This window comes from Triticum urartu, unplaced genomic scaffold, assembly GCF_003073215.2.
Source record: "Triticum urartu cultivar G1812 unplaced genomic scaffold, Tu2.1 TuUngrouped_contig_4869, whole genome shotgun sequence".
Classification (NCBI taxonomy): Eukaryota; Viridiplantae; Streptophyta; class Magnoliopsida; order Poales; family Poaceae; genus Triticum; species Triticum urartu.
The window spans coordinates 12,541-27,282 of record NW_024115494.1 but is presented as its reverse complement, the minus strand read 5'-3'; the positions used below and the strand labels follow the sequence as shown (position 1 = coordinate 27,282).

The following is a 14,742-nucleotide window of genomic DNA, read 5'->3' as shown; positions in this document are numbered from 1 at the left end:
GGAGGACAGTCGGTGGGAGGGGCGGCGGCAATCTTCGATGACTGATATCACTATGCTTGTGATTTTATCATGACTAAATTCGAACATTGTAATAGAGAGGCTAATAAAGTAGCACATGAATTTGCTAGATTAGCTAGATTTTTTTCGACTTCGGATTGGTTTAAGGAGCCTATTAGTGAAATTGTAACGTTTCTTACAAACGATGTATTGGTTATTGCTAATGAATAAAATTTCGTTTTAATTCAAAAAACATTCACAAGGAAGGATGGCGACAATGGATATAAAGTACTAGGCATCCTTCTTCGCCTGCTACCGGCACACGATCACGATGGATACAAATGTCGCAATAAGATAATCGGTGCAAATAAATATGGATACAAAATGGCTAATAAGTGGCAACAGTTCTGACAAAATCATCTTCCTTCACAGCTACTGTGATCCGGTAGCATGGAAGAAGGAACCCATCTATATTTATATACATCATGATCGAACATCCTTGTCTAAATGCAACTGCCGGTTCCCTAGCTAGGAGCAGACACATTTTTGTGTGGAAGAATTAGCTTTGTTAGCTGGCACGTTTTGATTGTTAGCAAAGACTATATGCTACAGCTAACCGTCACGATAGATACCCATTACTAAATAACTAAAAAAGATCCTCGAAGAAAAACGGAAAAGAGTGGTTGGCTACTGATCAACTGCTAATTAAGGATGATTTGGACATTGGTCGACTGTAGAACTCTTCATATAGGAGGTACTAAAACATACAGTATCTTTCTAGTAGGTTAATGATTGATTGGTCCATATCGAAAATCCACCACCAAATTCAATTATTTTATATATTTTTCTTTTTTTTAATTTACTGTTCATCCGGGAGCATATGCTCCCGGGAGCCAAAACGCCCCTCCCGGGTCCATATGCAGTACATGATGCAAAAAGATGTGCACACGACCAACGAGTTTAGATTCAGGGGTCATGTCTATAAATGAAACCATTGACATGTAGTAGTGTGTATCCTCCCACAGTAGTGATAAACAATGTTGATTCCATTCCGTGAGTTGCTCATCTCCACATTCGTGCTACTTGTTCCCATGTACTTGTACTTTAGGTCTCGTAGTAGATCAAAGAACCCAGCAGCTCTCCCCATAAACTGGCCAATAATACCCATGTTCCCTTCCTGGCTGGTATCCTTCCTCAACTTCCTTGACTATTTTCCCTGGGTTCTCGCCGGTAACGGCCACAACTTCAGGGCACATGGCCCACCTGGGACCGGAATGAGGTTCTTCGTTACCTGCGACCCTGCAAACATCCGCCACATCTTCACGACAAACTACACCAACTTCCCCAAGGGCACGGAGTTCGTTGCCATTTTCGACATCATGGGTGACAGCCTCTTCAACGTCGACGGCGCACGAGCTCTTCGTCCACGAGTGAAGATCCATACTGTACTCAGCAGCCCGTGGTTGGTTGCCAGTATGGAGGCTTGCTGCCGCGACAAGGTGGTGAACAACCTTCTCCCGTTGTTTTGCCACATGGCAAGCACCAACCCTCTATTTGACATGCAGGAACTAATGTCGAGGTTTATGTTTGACTTGGCCACTACGACTCTATTTAGCGTGGACCCTGGCCTTCTTTCCACAGACATGCCGCCCATGGACATCGCAGTTGCCATGGATACGGTCATGGAAGTAGGCTTTTTTCAGCACATGATGCCGGCCTCTTGCTGGAAGGTGATGAGGTGGCTAAACATTGGGCCTGAGAGAAAGCTTGGTGCAGCGCACACAGTACTATGAGTGTTCGTCGCAAAGATGATCGAACGGAGGAACATCGACAAAGTACATGTTAGTAATGATGAGGAACAAGAGGGTGTGGATATTCTGTCTTCCTACATCAACGACCCAGACTTCGCCGATTACGACTTTCTCTGTGCGGGGCTCATTGGCCTCATGCTCGCTCTGCGGGACATGGTTCGCACGACCCTGACATGGATCTTCTACAACCTCGCTCAGAACCCTGACATCGTGGCAACTATCCGTAATGAATTGTTACCAATTGCATTACAAAAAGCACCCACGGGTGCGGGTGCCATGGTGATCTTTGAGCCAGAGGAGATCAAGTCTCTGGTCTATCTACGAGCCACCTTGTATGAGACTCTCAGACTCTACCCACCGGCGCCTTTGGAACGCAAGACGGTGGCCACTGAGGATATCATGCCGAGTGGCCACAAGGTGCATGCAGGTGACACAGTCTTTGTTTCCATCTATTCCATGGGAAGAATGAGGGGCGTGTGGGGTGAGGATTGTCTCGACTATAACCCACACAGATGGCTCTCAAAGGACGGCAACACGCTGAGGTACGTACCGTCTCACAAGTTCTTGTCCTTCAACTCAGGTCCGAGGATATGCCCTGGCAAGGACATTGCGGTTATGCAAATGAAGATCATCATCGCCACAGTGTTGTGGAACTTCGATGTGGAGGTATTAGAAGGGCAGAGCATCCGGCCCAAGTCGTCCTGTATACTGCAAATGGAAAATGGGCTCATTGTGAAGCTGAAGAAGCGACAAGCATAACACTAGTCTGTTTATCTATAATAAAAGTACCTACATATTCTGCATGACTCTTTCGAGGTTCAGGGCTTCAATATTGTACTTTATATATGTGTCTTGCTGGAGAGGGGCGTTTTGGCGGACGAGCTGCCTGGAGGCCGTAATCCTCGTCGAGCGTCTTAGCATCAGGATGTGTGTCGTTTTCCTTTTGAGCTATATACGTCGGATATTTGAGATAAATACACCGGTGCCATCCTCTCGTGTTCACGATATGTACGTGGGCCTGCGTTTTAGCCGGTGCCTCACGTGAACATGATGTTCTCCCTGGGCGACTTTGAATTTGGCCCACTTCGCGGGCTGGTGTGGATCGAGAGTAAATGTATCTTGTAGGCCCGCTCGATGACCATTACGAGGTTGGGGCGGTGTGCCGGAGATGCGTGTTTGGCCCGTTGACACCTAGCTCGAGCATACCAGAGCAGAGTTGCTTTCGCCATAGATGGCATAGAGTTCTTCTTCGAGGAATCAGACGCAGGGTAAATTTTCCCCTAAATCTCACTTTTTGCCTGATTACGGTTGGTCTCTCGTTTGGACGACGTGCTTGTCTTGAGAGACGGCCGTGCGCAGCTCATTGATGATGAGACGAGCGAAATTACTGGTGCCCAAGATGACTTGATTTATTCTGAGCCAGTGTGCCTGGATGGGTACCCTATGGAGGAGGCATTTGTAACGGAGAGGAACTGCAGCTCGTACAATGGTGGTGGCGAAGAGGTAGGGGATTCGTGCGACCCAGGCGCTGGGAGTATTGCCCGTGACACGGTAGCCGAGGTTAGAGAGGAAGACGGCGTGGTCGTGTCAAGACAAAGGGGTCTTGTTGGACCGGGAGGGGATGTTCCTGTTCTTCATATTAAACTTCATTCCATGATATTCGTCAGACATAATTTTGCAGCTGTGTTATGTGAGATTCAGAACAAAACACCTATATTGTTGGTTAGAATGAATCAGCAGCAGAAGCCGGCACAACACAGTCATTGCTTTGCATTGCAAAAAAAATGGCAGCTTATTTCCTGATTTATTGATGTGCCGTCGTTCACAGGGTCAGGACTAGTAAGGCAGCAAATGAGAGGGAGCACAGTTCTAGCAGAGTGTCTGCCCTCGAGGCTTCGGTTCGTGCCTATGTTGATCAAAACTGCAAATGTTATTAATCCAGCAATTGGAACTAGCTTTGAGTCTCTCGAGGAGGACTATGAGTTCTACAACCTGTACTCTTGGGAAGTTGGTTTTGGTGTCCAATACGTAAAAAGCCGTTTGAATGTACACCGGAAGAAGTGCGTATGCGCCTGTGCGGTGAGTAATCGACAGCAACTTATTTTATCAAAAAGTTTGTGCGGAATGATTCAATCTGTTTTTGTCATATATGTAGTGTGTGTCACATTGGACTGACCATTTTACATCTGCTGCTGGTCTCTGTGCGCATGTGTGTGTGTGTGTGTGTGTGTGTGTGTGTGTGTTTTCTACATGGTAAACCATTGCAGTCTAATGGCCGGTCGAAGATGTGGGTGCAATGCCATGATGCGGCTGCTGAGATCGGATGATTGTGGCTGGTATGTGTGCGAGCACAGGTCAGAGCACAACCATGATCTATCAGCTAACCGTGGGGAGAAATTGCATTGGAAGTCAGCTCGGCACATAGATAGTTACACAAACTAAGAACACAGGTAGCAACACGCCAAAAGTTGACAATCCACAATGAGCATCAGGCGTTTATTGACATTGTTCGTTTGTGGTTTGACGCCATTATAGATGACGTTTTGTTTTTATAAGAACCATTTTGAGACCTTCATTTATGTATTCTACTCCCTTTATCCCACAAAGAAAGACGTTTTTATAAGCTAGTCCTACATTATGGGACAAAGGGAGTACTAGACTGTATGTTTGCTGAATTTGGGGTAGCCATGGCATTAGCAGCTTGTTGCTTTTTCTGGTAGGTCATGATAGATTGTGCTGTGGTTTAAGAAAAAATGACCTTGTTTTTTTCCAATGATATCTTTGTTGATATATGGGCTGTGTCGTCTATCTTTCGACCGAGATGTGGATGACGACGACGCCATATCTATGGTGGTGTTCTTGTTAGCTTTGCTGGATTGCAATGAATAGGGCGGTGTTGTTCTTGGCCGGTATAAATAGATTGTTTTCAAACGGTCTGATCGTGAGCCTAGACGTTCGGCAACAGAACACTGATGTGCAACGGCCCGTGCTGTAATACTATGGGAACATGAGAGCGTGCGCGTGCCCATGTTCGTGAACTGCTCACACAGCATGGACTTGATGGGTGAAATGATGGCTTGTCTGACCAGCCTGGCAGCACTTCGTCGCCTAAATGGAATGACACTGTATGTAAAAAAGAAATACGGTGTGGTATGAGTACCTGACAGCTGAAATACACATAGTAAATGCGACACTGCAGCTGATCTGTACGATGACTGACGATGGAGATTACGAGCTGCATGGAGCTCGGCCTCCAAATGGTATTTTCGTGCTTTGCTGTATGTATACTATCTGTATATTTACGTATATATGCACTATATCCCTCGGGGCTGAGACGCTTGTCTCAACTCGCACTATCTTAGAAAGAACCGTATGCTTGATTTGATACACACAAAACGTATTCTGCATGGAAACACTTTGCTCTTAGCAGCACACTACCGACTCCAGTTCCTATATATTGTTAGGCTCGCGGCAAGACATCGGTGATTCCAATCTTCTATCTATCTATCTATTATATACTTAAAAACGATAGAAAAGTAACAGTAGAGATTCACCGCTCAAAAAGTTAAGAAATATGAACGGACTAGATTAAGGCAACTTGCCGTAGAAAAAAAAGGAAAGCTTGGCAACGCAGCATATGAGTTGGAATTATGCCTAAGTACAAGTCCAACCGGACATCTATTGACATCAGCAAGTCATTATTTTGTACTACTTGAAAAAAAAGTGATGCAGTGCCGGTTTTGACTGGCCAGCCATACAACTTCGGTGTAGAATAGAGTTTTTTAGATCATCACTTCAGTGCAGAATACCGTACCGTAAAGGTGCAATGGTGCAAACAGAAAAGGAAAAAACTTTCCAAACAAAACTGACGAATCAGAGTTTTGTTTCACATGTCACCTACAATAATGTAACCGGAGTCAACCAGGTTCGCACGTGTACGTAGTGAAGGCAAAAGTGGTGCAATCAAGTTCGTAGTATATAAGCTTCCTACAAACTACAAACAATGACATCACTTTGTTGTCATTGGTTAATAATTCATTTGGCTAGCTCATTTGCTTCTTAGCAATATCATAACCACTGGATAAAATTAATTCGTATTACTTCTCAAATAAAAAAGTATACACATGTTTCATCATTCAAAGTAAATAAATATTTGATATTTACATCTCAAATTTCATAATAGCTAAATTTAAAAATAATATTGAAATTAGCATTTGACTAGGATAAAGATGAGCTGAGATATATGTACTTCACAAAATTCATAAATAGCTAAATTATGAAAATTTATTAAATTATTAAAATAGGAGAAAAGTAATGGCTCACAGTAAGCACATAAAAGGAAACAGCTCGGGTTTAAAGTTTGGAAGACACGTACAGATAAATCTATAAGCTGACACATACCATCTAAACACGTACATACAAGGGAACTCATAGTCCCAATCCATCACGTATGAAAAAATTACCAAGCATGTTAAATTAAAACATGTCCGACGTCCAGTCAAAGGGGCAAAACATAGCTGATCATACGGACATGAGCAAGAAGACTCAGACGCGGACGCACGTGGACGTGCTTCAAGTAGATAAGCAAATCACATAAGACAATTTGCTTGCAACTAGGCGCATCACGCATATAAATTTGTTTTCCTTTTTTTTTACGAACAGCATGTGGATTTGTTAAACTTGCCATATGTGAATGCATGCATATATACATTATGGTGGCCTTCGATTGGGCTTCAGCTACAGATTCCCAGATTCTAGACCTTTCAAAATCAGAATCCCAAACAAACACGTGAGATTTTTACGTAAGCAACCACCTCATCCGATATCTCAAGACTTGAGGCAAACCATATAACACAGCCAGTTAACTATTTCCATGGGAATTCAGCGGAAACCCCTGTACTTGACAAGCAAGTGAGGGATTTTTTATCTATTGTTTGATTAAATAAATATGTTAAATATACACCGATAAATACATATCATTAGCATTTTTTGTACATCTCCTACATGAAACCCAAGTAGCGAAATTTCAGAATAAATTTATCAAAAATATTATAGGTTAAACCTAAGAATACAACTATATTTATTTGAAAATATTGAAATTTGACGTTCTCCTACTCAGTGGAAAAATTATATAGAAAGCTATGTTTCTCAAAATGTATTAGAAGTATGTATTTATTTATAATTCGTATGAACACCATAAACAACTACTTTTTAATAATCTATAAAATACAAAAAAATAACTAAGAATTGCATAAAAACTGATAAATTGATTTTACTCCATGTGAGTTCTCTAAATAGCAAAATTATTAAATAGTCATGTATAGAAATGAATAGGCACGTGAATGTGGAATAATATATAAAATAAATTTCACAATATACTTTACATTTGATAACATTGAATATATAGTGACGAGATATCTAATAACAGAACATGCATCATGTTGGATGTATCAACATGCACATGTTGCTTAAATGTATAAACATGCATAGCGAGAAGGGAGCAAGAAAAGAGGTTGAGAAAATGGAGCAGAGAATCAAAAGAAAATTGTGGCGGGAAATGAGATGGATGGAGGAACATGATTCTGTTTTAGTCCTCTGAAAGAAAATCTTATGGGCTCTAAGGTACAAGAAAGACTAGAAGAAAAATATATAAGAATGAAGAAAATTGCAATTTCACGACAATCTACCTTTGTTACACACCAATGTTTCTTACCTTTGTTACACACCAATGTTTCTTACAAGCAACTTAATGTATCTTTATTTAGTAAATTCCATTTGTGCACCTGATTTTGATTGAAACTGATAGTGAAAATATTATGGTTACACAGTTCTCAATAATTTAAAATACCCACGTAACAACACTTTAATAATATAAATATGATAGAAAGTAAGACATAAATTTATGATATTTAGCTAATCTAGCCGCGCAAATGCGTGGGTAACCCACTAGTTATATTATTACAAAGATAGTAAAACTCAGCTAGCGATGGCTTTTCCATAGTATTTTAAGTTTGTCAGACGTCCGCTCTCCCGTATGAACACACAAGATTGTCGGGTCGTTACAGTGCTGCGCGTCATGGCCGCCTCAACATATCAAGGCTGCTGCTCTGGGAGCTTGTACATAGCGCTCACTACAAGCACTACAATCAGGTCGCCCGCAGGCGCACACGTCCATACTTCTCCCTCTCGCTGGTAGCCAAGTACGTACTCCCTCGGTCCGGAAATACTTGTCACCAAAATAAATAAAAAGGAATATATCTGGATGTATTTTAGTTCTAGATTCATCCCTTTTTATCCATTTTGATGACAAGTATTTTCGGACGGAGAAAGTATGTTTTGGGAGTTTTCTCCCTTTTTGGATGGGCCGGCCCCATTACCTTCGGCCGCTGACTTCTGTAACGTAGACAAATAGGTATGATTTTGGGGTGTTGTCCTTTTTTTCTACGGCACTAAAAAAACTTAAAAATGTATGCAAATTTGAAAAATGTTCAAAAACTCAGCTAGCTACGACTTCGCATAGTGTTTGAAGTTCATCGGCCGCTGGATCTCCCATGTGAACGCACAGGATTGTTGGCTGGTTACAAAGCTGCGCGTCACTGCCACCTCAACATATCTGGGCCGCTGCTCTGGGAGCTTCTATATAGAACTCGCTAGTAGCGTAGTGCGCATATGTCCAGACATCCCTCTCGCTGGTCGCGCGTGGGGTGAGCCGACCCCATTACCTTCCGTTGGTGACTTCTATTTATTTATTTTTTTCGAGAAAACTTTCAATATATTCATCTTCTATCATGGCAGTACAACAAACACTAGAAATAATAAAAATTACATCCAAATCCGTAGACCACCTAGCGACGACTACAATCACTGAAGCGAGCCAAAGGCGCGCCGCCGTTATCACCCCTCCCTCGCCGGAGTCGGGCACAACTTGTTGTAGTAGACAGTAGGGAAGTCGTCGTGCTAAGGCCCCGTAGGACCAGCGCACCAGAACAGCAACCGTCGCTGATGAAGAATAAAATGACTAACAACGGAGCCCTCCCGTCGGCCCTTGCCAGGATCCACCGCGCCCCCATGGCCCTAGGGCCACCGGAAACGAGGCGGACCTGCAGCAGAGCCGGCGAGAGGCACGAACCCAAGCTTTTCTTGGAAGAGGAGGCGGCGGCTGGAAAGAGTTCGGACTTTTCAAGAACAGCCCAGAAGTAGCTTCGTATCTATGATTTTGTTTTTTCTCTACCATACTAAAAACTGTAAAAATGTAAAAAATGTACGCAAATTAAAAAATGTTCATCAGTTTGAATATTTTTTCCAGATTTGACAAATGTTCATGTATTCAAAAAATTATCAGGAATTCAAAAAATGTTAATGATTTTCAAAACTTCAAGAAGTTAAAAATATTGACAGATTAAAAAGTTTATGAATTCAAAAAAGTTGGTAAATTCAGAAAAACTTCATGAATTCAGAAAATGTTCACAAAATTCAATAATATTTGAATTTATAAAAACATAAAAAATGTTCAACGTATTAAAAATTGTGAATTGTTTTTTCATGAAATTCAAGAAAAGTTAGTGAATTCAAAAGAGCTTCATGATTTCAAAATATAAACCCAACATACAAAAGAAGTTCACAAATTCAGAAACTATTCATGACTTTAGAAAAAAATTGCGAATATGAAAAGTGTTTGTAAATTCAACATATGTTAATGAGTTTGAAAAACATTCCCTTATTTGAATAATATTCATAAATTTAAAAAGTTTGTGAAAAAAATTATGAATTAAAAACATGCAAATTTGAATGACATTGACTAATTTTAAAGAAATTTGTGAAATTCAAAAAATCCTGGATCTCGGTAATTTTATGCGAAAAAATTAAAAAGGTTTGCGATTTTGAAAAATGAAAAATAAAAGGAATAAAAATAAAAATGCAAAAGAAATGCTGATGAAACAAAATAATAGAAGAAATAGTGGGGAAAAAGGAATGACAATTGACAGAAAAAACAACTAGAAAAAAACCCGGCCCGTAAGCTTCCCAAAACCAGTTGGGAAGCTCGCTCTCGAAAAATTCACCAATCCCGCTCGAGAAGAACGCTTCATAGCCCATAGCCTTTGATGGGCTGGCCCATGCCAATGATCATGTGGGCGATCACAATGATAGGCAATACGTATCAATTGTGTGCTGCTCCCGTGACCGACCAAGGCGCCCTCTCATCGAACGGGGTGAGAAAATACCCGCTTGCGCTTTTTTCACAGAGGTTTGCAGGATCTGGCTGGCCCTACACACTCATAACTTGTTTGATGATTCTCAAAAATTCATACCATGTTTGATGTAAAGCGAGATTTCTGGAGGCTGGCGGTGCCGGAATCACGGTATCGGGGAAGCTTTACTGTTCCCCTTCCTTCTGTTATTTCATTGATGGCTAGTTGTCGGCGTTGGTCGAATCAGTCCCCACTCTACCTCATTTTTCTATTGGGATGTCAAAACGCCATATCTTTTGGCCACTCCCCTTCCCCTCTTCCATCCACGAGTGATCGTCATACTGGCAGTGGTTCTGCTCTCCCCTTCCATGATGGTATGTATGTGACATCATCTGCTCTTCACTCTCGCGGCTACTTGATGGTCGAGGAACAATGACGTTGCGCAGTGCTGGCTTCTTTGAGATGTGAGTGTAAAAGTAGTTGATTTGATTGATTCATGGTGTTTTGGTTTTATTTTCATTGCGCCTACATATCCTGTACAACTGGACCCTGTTTCCACAAGGGCACATCACCAAGGTTAAGTACCACAGTGGCAAGATATTCATCACCTAGCATCATTGTCGCTTCCTCGGGCCCCCATAGACATGCTTGTGCCAAGAAACGGCAATTCAAGGAGGTTCCCAACAGGCCAACACAACAACACTGGACGCTTGATATTCCCCCACCCCCCTCCGCATATATGTGATGATTGGTTGGTCTTCTTTCCCGTCAGTGTTTCCTTAGGATGCCGCAGTGGAATTTTGTACTACCCGGATTATTCCGAGATAACGGAGTAATACCCTGTAAGGGCATCTCCAACGATGAGCCGCAAATTTGCTCTTGCATATGTCCGCGTACAGGTGGACCAATGCGAGGACACGGGTGCGAGAGCTGGGGATCCAAAGCTAACTGCATATGCCCGGTTACATTTCAAATGAAATTCAATTTTATTGGATTATCCGAGGTTATCAATATGATTAATTAATAATCAATCGACAAACCGAGATATCCAATAAGCTCACTAATTAGAATCACCGCATATAAATTGTTGTGTATTGGTGCAAACTATAACTTTAAATGCTTGGTCACTCTCTAGTTTTATGCAGTTGGAGAAAAAAATGTTTTCATATTGTTTGCATAGTAGAAATAAAATCATGACTCATTGCACATATGACTCGATATTTTTTGCCAGTTTCCAGTGCGAGTCCACTCCATTTTTGCTCTGACTCCACGATCAAATCTACATCCTGCCATTATGTGCTCCGTTCTGAATCTGACAAAAAAATACGGTCTGCGTATAGGGAAATCATTATCCGGTGTGCTCCGTTCTGAATCCGCGACAACTTACCCAAGGGAGCAGAGTTCGCCGCCAGCTTTGATATCATGGCTGGCAGCCTCTTCACCATTGATGGTTCACCGTCTCTTCGACCACACACAAAAATCTAGAGGGTGCTTATCAACCCATGGTTAGTTTCTAGAATGGCAACTTGCTATCGTGACAAGGTGGAGAACGGCCTTCTCCCATTCTTTGCCCGCCTGGCAAGCATCGGTGACGGGCCTCGCTCCACTCTGCTTTGGCCCAAGCCAATCAATGACGGGCCTTATTCCGTTCGCTCATCAAAAGATTGTCTTTCTTTTTATACTTGAATTTGGAGCATGACATAATAGAAGAATCAAAACTTCTATATCTATCCATCGTTAACAAAGAACCTTGTCTAAATTACATTTTGTAAGCTCCACGGAAAGGAAGAGCTATAGTTACTGTCAATTTAATGTGTTGGGTCACATTCTCTATGTGTGTCTCATATGTGTGGGTGCTTCTTGTTTTTGTATCACCATTGTCGTATTGCAGTGTTTTGTTATATGTCATGTTGTAGACTAGAGAAGGGGGAAAACTATTGCTACAGTGGCGCATGCACAAGTGTGGGACAGTTTGGCCTTTCTGGTGGCATTGCGGTTGCGCTCGATGGTGTCTACGCATGGCTGGGTCGGTGAAGGGAGTGTTCTTTCGGGTGTGTGTACCATACTACACCCACTAGAAACCAATGCCTAAAGTTAACATATAAAAATAGAAAAATTGGAGGATCTATGTGACTGCTAGTTCTATAAAAAAAAGTTACATACTTGTAGTATATTACTAGATTATTTCGATTTGCTGTTCAGGTTTTATGCCCACCCAAATCGATTGGCTTTCATATGTACCCTAGTACTTAATTATTCCCACTCCCTCTGTTCTTAAATATAAGTCTGTTTAGAAATTTCAATATGGACTAAATACAAATGTATATAGACGTATTTTAGAGTGTAGACTCATTCATGTTGCTTTGTATTTAGTTCATTTTATTACAATTTCAAAAAACACTTATATTTAGGAATGATGGGCGTACCTTCGTATTCATTGGATCGACATTCGTGGATAGAGGGTCACAATGCACATAAGATACTCCTTCCAGTCCTTTTTACTCTACGTATTAGATATATGTCAGGTCAAACATTGCAAAGTTTGACCAAATTTATAATGAAAAGTATCAACATCAAGAATACCAGAAAAAAGTATTTACTATGAAACTACATTTCAGAATGAACCTAAAGTATTGATTTGGCTTCGTGAATGTTGATACTTTTTTCTGGAAGTTCGATCAAAGTAAAGATATTTTGACTTCGGACAAAACTTATATGTGGACTAAAAAGGACCGGAGGGAGTACTTGTCATTTCATTCTTTGCTTGCTACCAGGCTATGATCACGACGGATATAAATATATATATATATATATATATATATATATATCTCTATATAAATAATAATATCTAGACAGACACATATTTTGCTTGCTACCAGCCTATGATCACGATCGATATATATATATATATCACTATAGTAATAATAATATCGACAACGACATAAATAAATATGGACCACACGGGATGCGTCCTAATAACTTCAACAAAATCATCTTCAATCACTACGAATGTGACCGGTCCTGATAGCTTGTGGGAAGCAAACCATCAACGTTTATACCCATTGTGATCCAAGATCCATGCCTAAATTCAAATTTTAACTTCCATGAGAAAGATACCATATTTTGACTAGTAGCTTTAAATATTCATTAACTGGCACATTTTGAATTTTTCATAGTTTCAGAAAATATAGATACGGCTAAGTATATGTCTCAGGATCGACATCTGCACCCAAATAATTAAAAATACTATTGCATTTCCTAGTCGGATAGTGATTGCCTACTGACCAACTGCTAATTAAGTACGATTTGGAGACTTTTCTCGAGCATATAACTACCTTTGTTGGAGCTACAAATATAATCTTCTAGTTGCTAGCTAATTATTGGTTAGTCAACACGCACTTAAAAATGCGAAAGAACATGCACATCAATGGACTTAGATAGAGGGAACTTGTCTCTAAATGAAGCCATGGGCATCTCAATTGCAGGATGCATAAATCGAAGTAGTACGGCAGTAGCATATCCTCCACTACCCTCGTGATAATAATGTCTAGTAGTTTCTCGCAAGAGCTGCTCATTTGCACCCTCTTGCTACGTGTCCCAATGTACATCTACTTCAGGTATAGTAGTAGATCAAAGAACCCAACAACGCTTCCCATAAATTGTCCAATATTGCACATGTTACCTTCCTTCCTGGCCAACACCCACAACTTGAATGACTATCTCACCATACTCCTTGCCGATTCAGGCCACAACTTCAGGGTACATGGCCCTGTTGGGAGCGGGATGTGGTTACTCATCAGCTGCGACCCCGCGAATATCCGACAAATCTTCACCACAAATTATACAGCCTTCCCCAAGGGAGCAGAGTTCGCCACCATCTTTGATATCATGGCTCGCAGCCTCTTCACCACTCATGGTGCACTATCTTTACGACCATGCGCAAAAATCTAGAGCATGCTTATAAGCCTGCGGTTGGTTTCTATAATAGCGACCTGTTACTGTGACAAGTTGGAGAACAGCCTTCTCCCATTCTTTGCCCGCCTACCAAGCATCGGCGACGGGACTCGCTCTGCTCTACTTTGACCCAAGCCTATCGGTGATGGGCCTCGTTCTGCTCGCTCATCAGAAGTTTGCCTTTCTCTTTATACTTGAATTTGGAGCGTGACATAATAGAAGAATAAAAAATTCTATATCTATCCATCGTCAACGAAGAACCTTGTCTAAATTACATTTTGTAAGCTCCACGGAAAGGAAGAGCTACAGTTACTGTCTATTTAACACGTTGGCTCACATTCTCTATGTGTGTCTCATATGTGTGGGATCTTCTCGTTTTTGTAACACCATTGCCATGTTGCGGAGTTTTATTATATGTGGTGTTGTAGACTAGAGAAGGGGAACTATTGCTACAGAGGCACATGCACGAGTGTGGGATAGTTAGGCCTTTCTAGTGGCATTGCGGTTGCGCTCGATGGTGTCTACGCATGGCTGGGTCGGTGAAGGGAGATGTTCTTTCGGGTGTGCGTACCATACTGCTCCCACTAGAAACCAATGCCTAAAGTTAACATATAAAAATAGAAAAATTGGAGGATCTATGTGACTGCTAGTTCTATAAAAAAAGTTATATACTTGTACAATATTACTAGATTATTTTGATTTTCTGTTCAGGTTTTATGCCCACCCAAATCGATTGGCTTTCATATTGACCCTAGTAGTTAATTATTCGACTCCCTCATTTCTTAAATATA

At 41.3% G+C, this 14,742-nt stretch overlaps 1 pseudogene; it reads left to right on the top strand.

Moving 5' to 3' along the window:
• Nucleotides 1-1,030: 1,030 nt before the first annotated feature.
• LOC125528428 lies at nucleotides 1,031-2,614 on the top strand (annotated as a pseudogene).
• Nucleotides 2,615-14,742: the final 12,128 nt, after the last annotated feature.